The sequence below is a fragment of the Stegodyphus dumicola genome, chromosome 2, assembly GCF_044657685.1.
Source record: "Stegodyphus dumicola isolate Sdum_Otavi_A_Nest chromosome 2, ASM4465768v1".
In the NCBI taxonomy this organism is placed as follows: Eukaryota; Metazoa; Arthropoda; class Arachnida; order Araneae; family Eresidae; genus Stegodyphus; species Stegodyphus dumicola.
The window spans coordinates 254,038,677-254,052,165 of NC_140769.1; positions in this window are offsets into that span (position 1 = coordinate 254,038,677).

A 13,489-nucleotide genomic window follows, 5' to 3' on the forward strand; every position below is an offset into this window, starting at 1 on the left:
GTTCGACTAGATTTTGCATTGACTATGGCTGGTTGAACAAGATTACGAAAAAAAACAGCTACCTTCTTCCTACAATTGACAACATTCTGGACACTCATTTTGGAAGCAAGTGGTTTTCGACGCTTGATTTAAAGAGTGGATATTGGCATAAAGAGATACCTCTTTATGAACGAGAAAAGAACGAGACTTTATGAACGAGACTCCATGTCCATTTACTACTGGACAAGGAGTTCGGTAGTTCAAGGTCATGCCATTAGGATGGTGTAATGCGCCGGCAACATTCGAACGCCTCATGTAAAAACTGTTGAGAGGCCTTTTCTACCAAGCCTGCCATATATATATGAATGACATCATTATAGCCGGGAAGAGTTTTGAAGAGCTTTTACGTATTAATAGGAAGGTGTCTCAGAAATTGAAGAAAAACAATTTAAATTAATTCTGGCCAAATGTAAATTTCAGACAGCAGGTGACTTATCTTGGACATGTTATCTCTGCGGATGGTGCATGTTCGGATCCAGATAAAGTATCGCCATTTGAAAATTGGAGTCACACCGAAAATGTCCATCAGCTGAGAAGTAGCCTGGGGCTTTGCACCTGCTAAAGGAGATTTGTGAAGGACTTTCCTTCAATCGCAAGACCCCTTTCTCAAGCTGACAGAGAGCCAGCAAAAATTCTTTTTGACTAAAAATTCAAGGATTCTTTTAACAAACTTAAGGGAACTTTAACATCTAGGTCAATCCTCAGCTCGACAAACCATTTATTCTTGACACGGATGTAAGCAATAAGACTGTTGGTCTAATTTGTCCCAAGAAAACGGTCAAGAACGATATATGATAGCATATTGGATCAGTAAACAGGAGATGAATTGCTGTGTCACCAGAAAAGAATTGCTTGCCATAGTTAATGCAGTAAAACATTTCCATCATTGTCGCTAGGCAGAAAATTCCTGCACACAGATCAAATATACACAGATCACACATTCAAATACAGTTTAGGCTTGCTTTTTGAACGCATCGCCTTTAACATTCTGAGACCTCTGCCATGAACTGCTGATAACAACAAATACCTTCCCATTGTCTCTGATTACTTCACCAAGTGACATGAAAGGTATCCTATTTCTGATCAAGAGGCTGTCACGAAAGGTACAGCACTGGATTTCCAAGTTTGGTGTTGAAACTAAATAACGTTTGCATAATCCGAGTTCAGAAAACAAAACATTTATTTTACATATTTTAAAGAAATAACGTTCTGAAACAACATGTTTCTTCTACACAATCAATCGACGCTTTCACCAGAGCATTACGCCATCGAACTTGGCACACATCCAAAAGTTCAAATTGAAGAATTACAGAAGCGTTGTTGCCACACAAGAAAAGACATATAGTTACAACTTCACACAATAATAAAACAAAAACACACTTTTGAAAAATAGACAATAATAATAAAAATAGTAATAATAAAATTCTTAACAATATTTTCTCGATTATGCAACATCCTCCCCCCCTTTTGAGTCAGTAGCAAACGACTCAAAAACATATGTTATCCTATTAAAAAGGTCTAGTACATTAGGCTTCTTAACAAGCCGTCCTGACGACGTAAATTTCTGTTTTATATGCTGTACGTCAGTCTGATCGTTTTTCTTATCGTCGTTAACGTTAGGCTCTTCAACTAAATAATTTTCATCTAGTTGTATCTCTAGTGGATAAATACGCTGAACGGGCCTTATGAAAATCCCATTCTGAGTTTTTAGTTTAACTGTTCGAATTTTGCCATCCCGACCAGGAATTTTCTCTATAATTTTACCCAAAGGCCAATACAAGCGTTTTTTGAAATCATCGCCTATTAAGACTATCTCCCCAATTTTAGGCAACCGGGTTACTTTATTTTGTGGTTGTTTCATTATTAATTGCCCCAAATATTCTTTTCGGAAACGGTTCCTTAAATCTTTAAGAAGTTTTGTGCGGTATTTAATTCTTCTCAAAAAATGCTGAGAGTCAATTTTATCTATATCTGCTACATTCGAAGTACAATTTTCAATTAAAAACATTGACGGAGTTAAAGGGATAGCATCTTCAGAGTTCTCCGAAATATATGTTAAAGGTCGAGAATTAATTACCGACTCACAATCGCAAATTAAGGTTGCCAGTTCTTCATAAGATAAAACCGATTTTCCCAAAGAACGTCTCAAAAGTTCTTTAACCATGCGAACTAGCCGTTCCCACCAACCTCCCCACCAGGAGGCTGTTGGTGGATTGAATTTCCATACTATTCTCTTTATTTTTGCCTCATTCTCTATTATGTCCCAGTTAAGTTTAGACATTTCGTTATACGTTCCTCGGAAGTTAGTCCCATTGTCAGAATAAATAGTTCGTGGTCTGCCACGTCTGGCTATGAATCGTCTTAAAGCCAAAAGAAAAGATTCTGTTGATAACGAAGTCACCAGTTCTAGATGGATTGCCCTGTACACAGCGCATGTGAAGAGTGCCATCCAAACCTTCTTACCGTCTTTCAAAAACAATGGACCAGCTAAATCTACTCCCAAAATTTCAAAAGCCCTATAATCTCCTACGCGATCTTCAGGAAGGGGAGTCACTTCGCAAGACATCGGTTTCGCTTTATATCGTTGACATATTACACACCCTTTTAACACATTACGCACAGTTTTACGTTGTTTTAGTATCCAGAATCTTTCTCTTAAAATAGATTGAAGCATTTGAGTTCCAGCATGACAATGTTTCTTATGAACTGACTCAATTAACAATGTAGTAAAGATACATTTACTCGGTAACAAAATTGGTGTTAAAAATTCAGAATTGTCTTTACGTTCCAATATTCTAGTTTTAACTCTTATAATATTTTCATTATCAATGAATACATCAAGTGGATTAAGAGCTCCAATGTCAGGGAAATTTGAGCTTTGAACCAACTGAATCAAAACTTTTTCGGAATTTATGATTTCAGCAACAGTTAGTTTAGATTCTTTACACAAATTTGACTTCTTCCTACAGTTAGAAATAAAACGTAACACCCAACCGGTTACACGAATCATTTTTTCATAATCAGAAACTCTTTCTGCATACCAAGGAGTGGTATCCTCTGAAAAGTTAATATTAATAAGTTTTACCTTCCTCTTTTCCAAGTCAGCTTCGCTCGGCTCACAAACAATATTGGTAGGCCAAAATTCAGGGCTTTCTCTTAGCCAGAGAGGTCCCTTAAACCACTCCGAGTTAATCATTTGTTTAGCAGAGCAACCCCGAGATAACACATCTGCTGGGTTCATATTACCAGGCACATGCCTCCATGATTCAGGTTTTGTCAACTTAGTAATTTCTTTAACACGATTGCTTACAAAGTTCAACCAATTACCAGGATTTCTGATCCACCATAATGCGACTGTGGAATCACACCACAAAGTTACATTTATATCAAAATCATTAAGAGCTTTACAGAGAATATAATAATCGGGATCCAATGCAACAGGACATTAATTCCAATCTAGGAATCGTCAAATTCTTAATAGGAGCTACTCTAGATTTTGCTCTTAAGAGAGTAAGTTTTACACTGCATGAATCAACACTTCTCGCGAAAATACATCCTGCATAAGCATATTTGCAGGCATCGACAAATACATGCAATTCAACTGTTGCAAAGGTTCCAATGAATCGGGGTATTGCCACATTTTTCAACAAAAGTATATCAGATAACCACACAAAAAATTTACTTACAAAATCATGAGGCAATACCTCGTCCCAAGAAAATTTCAACTTCCATGTTTCTTGTAACAAAAGTTTTGGAAGCAAAGTTATTGGTGCAAGTATTCCAATTGGATCAAAAATTGATTGTACAATAGACAGAATCAGTCTCTTAGTTACCTTAGTATCACAAGTTATCATATTTATATTTATATTACACCTTAAAGTATCATTGTCTAAATTCCACAATATTCCTAAAAGAGGTGTGTCCCCAGAATGTTTTGTAGTATATTTGGAAGCAACATTGCTCTCCCATCCCCTTAAATTAAATCTGCCTCTCGACATAAGACTTTTGGCCTTTTGAATTAAATCCTCTTGTTCCTCAATATTGTAAACACCCGTAATACAATTATCTACATAGAACGAATTTTTCAATTTGTCAGCCACATCTAAAAAGTCAGATGGACAATTATTCAAGAGATATTTAATAGACGCACCTAGTAGATAAGGGCTGCAGGAAACCCCAAAAACTACTCTGCAGTGCCTATACACTATTTCTCCCTCATCACTTGGATAGAAAAATCGCAAGTAATCTCTATCTTTCGGAGAAATTCCTAACTGCAAGAATGCTTTCTCTATGTCTGCACTCAGACCAATAGGAAAAAATCTCATTCTGTCTAAAATATCAGGGACTAATTCTATTAAATTAGGTCCTTTCAATAAACACTGATTCAAAGATGGTTTTCCCTTTTCACAAGATGAAGCATCAAAAACGGGTCTTACCTTAGTGCTTTCACTATTCATCTTAATAACCGGTCTGTGTGGTAAAAAGTGGCATTTATTGTTTAATTCCTTTTCCGGAACCTTTTCTATAATATTTAAATTTTCCCACTCTCTAAACACTTCTTGATATTCCTTCAAAGAATTATTTTCTTTTGCCCTCTTTATCATTTTTTGATGACGTGTCAAAGCAATGATTTTATTATCTGATAAATTGGTAGATTCGCATTTCCAGGGTAATTCTAATTCATATCTACCATCGGGCCGAATAGATAATTTATTCTGAAAATCAATCTCATAGTCGCAATGAAGATTTTTCGTTTTACTATTTTCCGTCGGGTCGGAAATACCCAAAACTTCAAGCTCCCATAAAGATTTCAAAGAAGCATTATTTACATGTAAGGAAAGACTTATTAGGGCATTATCCCTGACAGTATCCTTTTCTTTACCCATAACCGTCCAACCCAGTTTTGTTTTGACTGCAGTTAAACCAGAGGGTAATTCTAGGTATTCGTCAGTTAACAGTTTACCAATGACATCTGCACCTATCAATAAATCAATTTCACTTTCCTCGCAAAATGTGTCACTGACCTCAATTTTCCTGCTTTTCAATTCCTCTATAATCTGAGCATTCTTGATTGTTGGAACAAATCCACATATCTTTTTTTCAGAAAAAGCTTCAAAACAACACCTAAAAATGTTATCTAAACTGCTTATGTCAATAGCAAAAACAGAATGGGTTACAGGCGCAGTTTCCCTCCCCCCGAACAAACCATGAATTACTTTCTCCTGTCGAATAGGATCAGCCTTCATTCGCTTCATAATTTTCTCCCCAACGTATGATCGTTGGGATCCCGAATCCAAGAGAATTCTAATTTTTCTCTCTCGATCTTTAACTTTAATTAGAACACATAAAGTTTGCAAATAAACTTTCTCGCTCTTACTATTATTAGAAGGGGAAACATCCAACTTAGAGTCATTTTGTTTTACAGAACTAACATTCTGAGGACACATAAATTTTATATGATCACAACTGCAAATGGGGCATTTAATATTGGCTTTACATTGGTTTTTTAAATGGCCAATTCTTGAACATGAAAAACAAACACCTTTCTTTTGTACAAGTTGCCTCTTTTCATTTAAGCTCATATTTTCAGCTTTAAAACACTTAGCACTCATATGAGGCTTACCACAAAATATACAAACATTTTGCTTACCTTTACTGGTTTCATTTGTACTTACCAGCGCGGCAGCTGTTGCTAAATCTGAATTACCTGAAATAACATTTTTACTAAGACGCTTAACAGAATGAGTAAATCCTGATTGTGCTAATCTAATCATTTCTTCCGATTCTACTTCATGCCTTAAAAAACACATTAGTTTTTCAAGCGTTCTTTCAGAACTCTTTTCCTGTCCCTGTTCAGAAGTTCGACTCCGCTCCCAGGCACGTAGAATATTCTCAGGTAGGCACGACTCCACTAAAGGTCCCAAGAAATCAGCAAACTTTTCCTTGGTGCGTCCTAAGCTTTCCAGCGCTCGTAATTTACTTTCTATACTATCATAAAGTACTCCTAAGTCCGACGCCGTTCTGCCTGTTGTAGCATTCTTTGTAACAAGCCCAAGCAAATCTCTTACATAGATTTGCACCAGAAGGTCTTCTCTACCAAATCTTTCTTTCAGCTGCTCGATAGCTTTAGGATAATTCGCGGCGGTAACAGGAAAACTGTTCAAAAGTTGAGCTGCCTTTGAGCCAGGTACTGCACTTTGCACTAAGTACAAAAATTTATCTTCCGGCACAATATCCGCATCTTCATGAATTTTGGAGAATTGGCTCCAAAAGCCTAAAAATTCTCTTGCATCTCCAGAAAATTTTTTCAGTTCAAGTTTAGGAAGTTTGAACTTCCTGTTTTTATTTTCTTTAGGATCCGAAATCGAAAGTGAAGCAATATCTGTAGTAACATTCATCGAATTCAATTGTCCAATTTTATTCTGAAGTTTCACCTTTAAAGCTATAAAGGAATCTCTGTATCCTTCAGCCGTATTAAATTCATTCTCGAAATCCGCTTCCTTGGTTTGTTCTAAAACACTGCTTTGAGTACTGTCCAAGCGTTCAAATTTGTCAATTAGTTGCCCCAACAACACTTGCAATCTCTCAGGATCCGTACAAGTAGGCAATTCTTCTTCCACAATCTTCGTAGTTAACGTAAACGAAGTACGTTCACTTTTACGTTTTGCCTTTAACAACTCCATTTTAACAAAACGCCTAAATCAAAACTACTCGAAATCACACAAACGTCCTGTCAAACGGACGCCAAACTTTTATGTTGAAACTAAATAACGTTTGCATAATCCGAGTTCAGAAAACAAAACATTTATTTTACATATTTTAAAGAAATAACGTTCTGAAACAACATGTTTCTTCTACACAATCAATCGACGCTTTCACCAGAGCATTACGCCATCGAACTTGGCACACATCCAAAAGTTCAAATTGAAGAATTACAGAAGCGTTGTTGCCACACAAGAAAAGACATATAGTTACAACTTCACACAATAATAAAACAAAAACACACTTTTGAAAAATAGACAATAATAATAAAAATAGTAATAATAAAATTCTTAACAATATTTTCTCGATTATGCAACATTTGGAGTGCCTCTGTAGTTACATTCGATCAAAGAAGAAATTATGTCTAGGGTGTAATTAAAGAACTCTGCAAGCTACTCGGCATCGAATAAAATCCAAACGACACCTTTATATCCCCAGTCAGACGGTACGGTAGAGGGGTTTAATGGACCATCCTTAATGACTTCTCTCTGGTGGTTTCTAGAAACCAGGACTGGCACCAGAAGTTACCAGTGCTCTCACTGCCCTATCACAGTGCTGTTCACGAGACTACCGTCTATTTTCCATCCCAGATACTCTTCGGTCGTGACTTGCGACTGCTTTGTGATCTTTTGTTTGTTCTTACTCCGGACGCGCCTTCATCGCCTCAGTACATCTAAGATTTCCAGGCACGGTTCGAAATGGTGCACAACTTTGCACGAGAGCGAGTCAACGTTTCAACGAAGACGATGGAGATTCGATACGACACGAGAGCTACAGGAAATCTGTTCAACGAAGGTAACAAGTTGTGTTTATGGATTCCGATTCGAAGGAAAGGACTCTGTCCTATCCTACGCCCCCGGGGGTGACTCAGGAGAATTCCTGGGAAGTACTGGCTAGGATCTGTACTTAGGCAGTCTCAACCACGGGGGTATAAAATTTGACTTCACAGGACTAGAGCCCGAGTTTATTCTCAGGTTGGTTCTGGCTTGGCAGGGACCATACTGGTACTGTCGTGTCTGTTCCTCTGTTTGTGGTGGAGCTTGATTGGAGATCACGGACTAATAGACGGGGGTTTGGTCCCCAGATTCCCAGTAACGGGGACTGACGGAGTAAGGCAAAGTACCAATTAGTATATAAGACGATTGTTCTATGCCAAAGAAATGGTGCCCTGAGGCAAAGATCTCACAGCGATTTTTACTAATATTACGTTTAAAACCTTTTTGCCCTGACCGAGGCTACGTATAAAGCTGGGCAGGGACTGTGGGGTCTGCGCCGCTGTTGAGAGGGGTCTCAGAAGCTTGGATACGTTAATCCCCGATAAGGCGAGACCCGAGTGGCCTTCCAGGAAGAGGGTCCTGGCTTTTGCACAATGTCCTATACTACGATCACATTGGGACGGTTCTTACACACTCCTAAACAGATTGAACGAAGTTATAGTTCGGATCCGTAAGTCATCTAATTCTAAGCCTACAGTCGTTCATTACGACACTCTAGCTTCTTACTATGGCTGTAGCACCTAGTCCCCGTAATGTATATAATATAAATAGTCTATTAATTTGTCTACTAAACCATGGTCCCATTTTATACAACTCTGTCAATTCATGCATTTATTTATTGCTTTAATCTTTGATTTGTTGTATGTTATTTATTAGAACTATTATTGTACTGATTTTATCTTAGTAGTAAATATGACTTCCTGTTGAGGGACTATACTGCCCGGGATGTGCAGTCTTATAGAAGGGGGAATATTGCAAATTTATATATATCTATATATACATGTAAATAATTTTAATGAAGTTAATGTTTAAAATTGCAGTATCATTTGCATAATGTAACATGAAAATCTGATGAGTCGAAGTGTTATCGGAAAATTAAGATTACACGGCCAAGTGTAATTAACATTGAGGTAAATTGCTATCTCTCTAAACTGGAGAGATATCGCTAAGCTGGAGATGATTTTGGAGCCTAATTTTTGTCTCGCCAAAAAGTCGTCAAACTTGGTGACATTTTGGTCCGGTTATTGTATAACTAATTGGTACTGTTACGAAATAACTGTAATCGTAGGTGTCCCTCATACGTATATGCCTTCCAGTAAATTCGAGAAATGGAAGGTACTAGAGATTTCTCTGTGGCCGAGTTGAAATGTTACAAAATGCGAAGAAGCCCGTCCACCTGGCATTGCTGTCCTATGTCTATTGAAACTTCCTCCGTCAAACTACAAACGACGGTGGCCAGCGACACGGCCGCGCCCATCGGGCAAAGATATAAATTGCCCAGAGAAACCGAAGACTGGGACAGGGCAACAAAAGAAGTTAGAAAAAGGAAACTAAAACAAACGAAAAAGTACAAACCTGTATGGTCGCAAAACTAGTTAAGCATGCATACAAAGGAAAGAGAGAGAAACCACGGAAAACTAAATAAAAAAAAAAAAGTTGTTAGTTTAATAAACAAAAAAGTGAAGGAAAGGAGAAAAACCACCAATCAACACATAACATACATTACAAACACACAGAACATATAAAACAAGACACACACTCTAAGAAACACCAGGAAGGGCCAAAAACTAAAACGCGTATGAGTAATTCCCAACTGATCAGATTCGATTAAAAAACTACTCCAAGGTCAACCAGAGAAAGATCATTTCCGATTTAACCACTGAGTTTCTAGTTCTCAGTGGTTCTTACTTATAAATTGTACAATTCAAAATCATGCATAAACATTTAAAGTAGATGCTAGAATTAATAATAGAATTCTTCAGAAATGATTTACATGTTCAAAGCACAAATTCAACATTGGTTACTTCTCCATGAGCTAAGATCTACAAGAAGTTACATATAATTTTCTCTATGGTGTTCAAATCTAAAACAGGTGTGTGTGTAAAATAGACAAGAACAAGAATCTTTCGGGTTCAGAATAAAAATATATAACATCAAATAACAAACACAGCATATTACTCTCACAATATATTATCAATATATATATAAATTAAAATATATTCAAAACAGCACAAGTAAAATCCAATAAGCTAAAATACACAAATTAATAACATAAAATATCAAACTCTGAGAACATTCAGAGTATCAAAGATAAAATACAAAACTGAACATAGCCTTTAAAATTGCAATAAAATCACATAAATTCCATAAGAATTGTTAAGATACATAAAAATTCATTAAAATCCATAATACATATAAAACTCAGATCATTAATACCAAATTAGCACAATAAAATCCACATCAAAATTAAAAGTTTACACTAAAAACTCAGATCATAAAATTAGATCAATACAATAAAATCCCATAAAAGTTTAAAATTTACACAAAAATTCCACATTCATTTCTGTTTACATTAATGTAGCTCAGAACGGCCTCCACGTACTTAACATGTTTTCCAACATCCAGGATATTTCCATCTGAAATGCCATATGAATTTCTCAAATCTGTGAAAATACTACAACGATAGAAGAAATGGTCAGGGTCTGCCAGGACATCGCATTTCGGACATCGGTCTGCCTCTTGTATGCAGAATTTACTCAAGTAGCTGGGGAATCTTCCGTGTCCGGTAAGAAACTGATTAACGTCAATATTATTACAAAGATTCATGTGTTTCTTGATCTGAATAAATCTTAAACGAGTTGAAATGGTATAAGACAGAGCATCTGTTCATCTGCTCTCAGTTTTTCAGTTCAGAGTCGACTTCGGAATACTGAGATATCTCCTTGTGAACGTCGCTCTTTAGATGCGCTTTGCATTGTATTTAACGTTTTTAGTAATTTGAAGAGTAACTACTGATTGTGCTTGTGGTACTGAGAAGCTGTGTACGGGCATTTTTGAGGATATTATATAACCAGCATTTTTCTATCATTTGCACGCTTATTGTCTTCTTTACTTAAATAAATATTAAATGCATTTGGGACATATCAATTGACAAAAGAACGATGAAAATATCGATTTTCTACTTTTGCACTGAAAGCATACTTTAATATTTTTACTTCCTTGTACGAAGTAAAAAGGAAGTATTGTAATCGCGGAAAGCTTCAGGCAGCATATTTCAACGAAAATATCCACTTTGACCGCTTTCGAATGCAATTTATCGATGTTTTTGCGTGATATCTATACGTAAGGACAGAATAAAAGACTCTTTTCCTCCAAAAAAACTAAAAAAACTGCTTTAAAATGAATTCTGATAAGAATTTTTCGTGGCGTCTGTACGAACGTATGCACATACGTGCGTGCGTACGTACGTATCTCGCATAACTCAAAAACGAGTAGCCTCAGAACGTTGAAATTTTGCATATAAGACTGCTAAAACATATAGATGTGCACCTCGTATTTTGGTTTCAATCGGCCGCGCCAAACGGATATAAATATATCCACTCTGTTACCCAGCTCAGTAATCTCAGTTTCTTTACTCTTATATATTTGTAAATTGTACATTTTTTGCTTTAAAAATGATTGAATTATGTTGTTTTTATCTTCTGGTTAAAGTTTCTGGAAGCAATACTTGTACAATTATCAACAATTTAAAAGCTGTTTAAGTGCGGTTAAGTTTTAAATAACATGGCGGACATATTTGTTTACATTTGAAACAGCAGAATTGTAGATTTGTTGCCAATCTAGAGAGACTAAACTTCGCAACACAAAAATAACGCCTTCATTTATTATATCGAATTAAATCATGCTTAATCCTTTCTGGAATTTTTTCGAGGAAATAAGTATTTAAGATCTACTTCGTAATTTTTAATACAGATATTTTGAGTTTTTATGTATTTTTGCCTTGTCGCGAAGTGAAAACTGAATTAATTGAATGAGAAATACTCAATCGTCTGTGAAAAACTGTTTCTTTTTCGTTTTGTTTGCTTAATTTCTTTTATACATCGTTCTAGCTTTATTATAGTATTTGAATAGAACATGTGGCAACGATTAGATAATTCTTTAAATGATATAAATTTTGTGCATTCTGAGTTATAATATGAACGAAATATAATACTGTTAAGTAAACCTAGCGCCAGAGTGTCGCTATGGTAAACAAAGTGAATTTTAAAGAATACATTTATTCTATTGTGGTTTATGCGCTGTGGGCGAAGTAGGTTTAATTCAATCTAATAAGTTAAATGAAATGCAAGAAAAAATGCGTATAATTTAATATTCCGTACAAGGAAGTCATGTGGTGTACACATCAGATTTTTTCTTTTTTGCTAGACTGAGAAGAAATTTTGAAACATTTATTAATAATAAACGGCATGAAAAGGCTTTTAAACATTCTGATTAGCTCTTTAAATCCCCCACCCACCTCAACGTTTATTTTCTTTAATGTTTATTTCAAGATAATTGCCTAATCTATTTAGATAAAATCGGTGCAGAAGAAAAGAAACATAATTACCTGTGATCGTAGCTATCAGAAAACTCAGTTTAGATGTGCAGTCCGTTTATTTTTTCAGTAATTGGTTTAGTTTTAATCATAATACCATTCTTTGTTTTTCTCGCATTACGAGCCAGATGAAATTTTCCTCTCGAAAAATATTTATTTCTTTTATGCATAATATTTTAGAAGTTGTTATTTTTTATCTTTTTTTTTGGGGGGGGGGGAGTGCGCTTGTTCGAGAAATAATCTACTACATTTAAGTCTAACGTGACTTAAGCGTTTAACTGACTTTCGAATATTCTGGACTGTCATGAATATTCAGACTGAGTGCTCCTGAGGGAGGCTCGAACAATTCTAACATGGGGACACAGCAGAAGCCATCTTACAGGCAATACTACTCGAATCAACAGTTTGACAGGAAAGCACTTAAGTTACTTTCTGATTCTCTCCCCCCCCCAAAAAAAATAACTCGCGAAAAGTAATCATAAGGATAGACAGTGGGTTTGCCAAAACAAGTATGTGCAACCCAGGGGTACGAGTTGAATATGTCTGTTTTGGCTGGCGCGTAATGCCAAGGATACGCTCAATGTCTATTTTGTGCAATTCTCTGACTTTTTTAGGGAAAACCGATCGCTGTATACATAGGGATAATACCAGCGCAAAAGGAAATTACAGGACTTCTAAAAAAAGTTAATGTTTAGCTACCTATGTTTCTTGCTTTTTTCAATTTATTGATTGATTGCCCTGAGCGCATACATTTCTGCCTAAAGTAGATAGGGAACTACTGGTTGCACGGCCACAAATGGTGTATTACATCACAGAGCATGGGCCCTTTCCAGTATATTTTGAGAGATTTGGAATCTCCAATTCGGATCAGTGCTGCTGCGGCAATCTGGGCACAGCAGAACACTACGTTCATGAATGTCCTCTCACGGAGGGAATGCACATTCCGTTCCCGCAGACGAACAGGGAGGAATTCAACAGATTTATAGTCAAGCAGCGTCACCAGACCAACAAAATTACTCATATAATTGATAAGCTAATGGACATGGGTCCAGACTTATGCCATGTGTAGATATAACTGGTCAGTATGTCAGCAAATTTCAATGTAAATCAGTATCATTCAAGCATAAGTAATCTAGGTATGTCTGCGATGTGTGTATATAGTGTGGGCAAGCGTGTCCTAATGTATGTTATTATTATTATTATTATTATTATTATTATTATTATTATTATTTTTATTGTGCTAAGTGTATATACTAGCTCTGTCTTATTATTCCAAAGCAAATTAAGGTAATGTCATGTAGGTATTTAGAAAGTATAT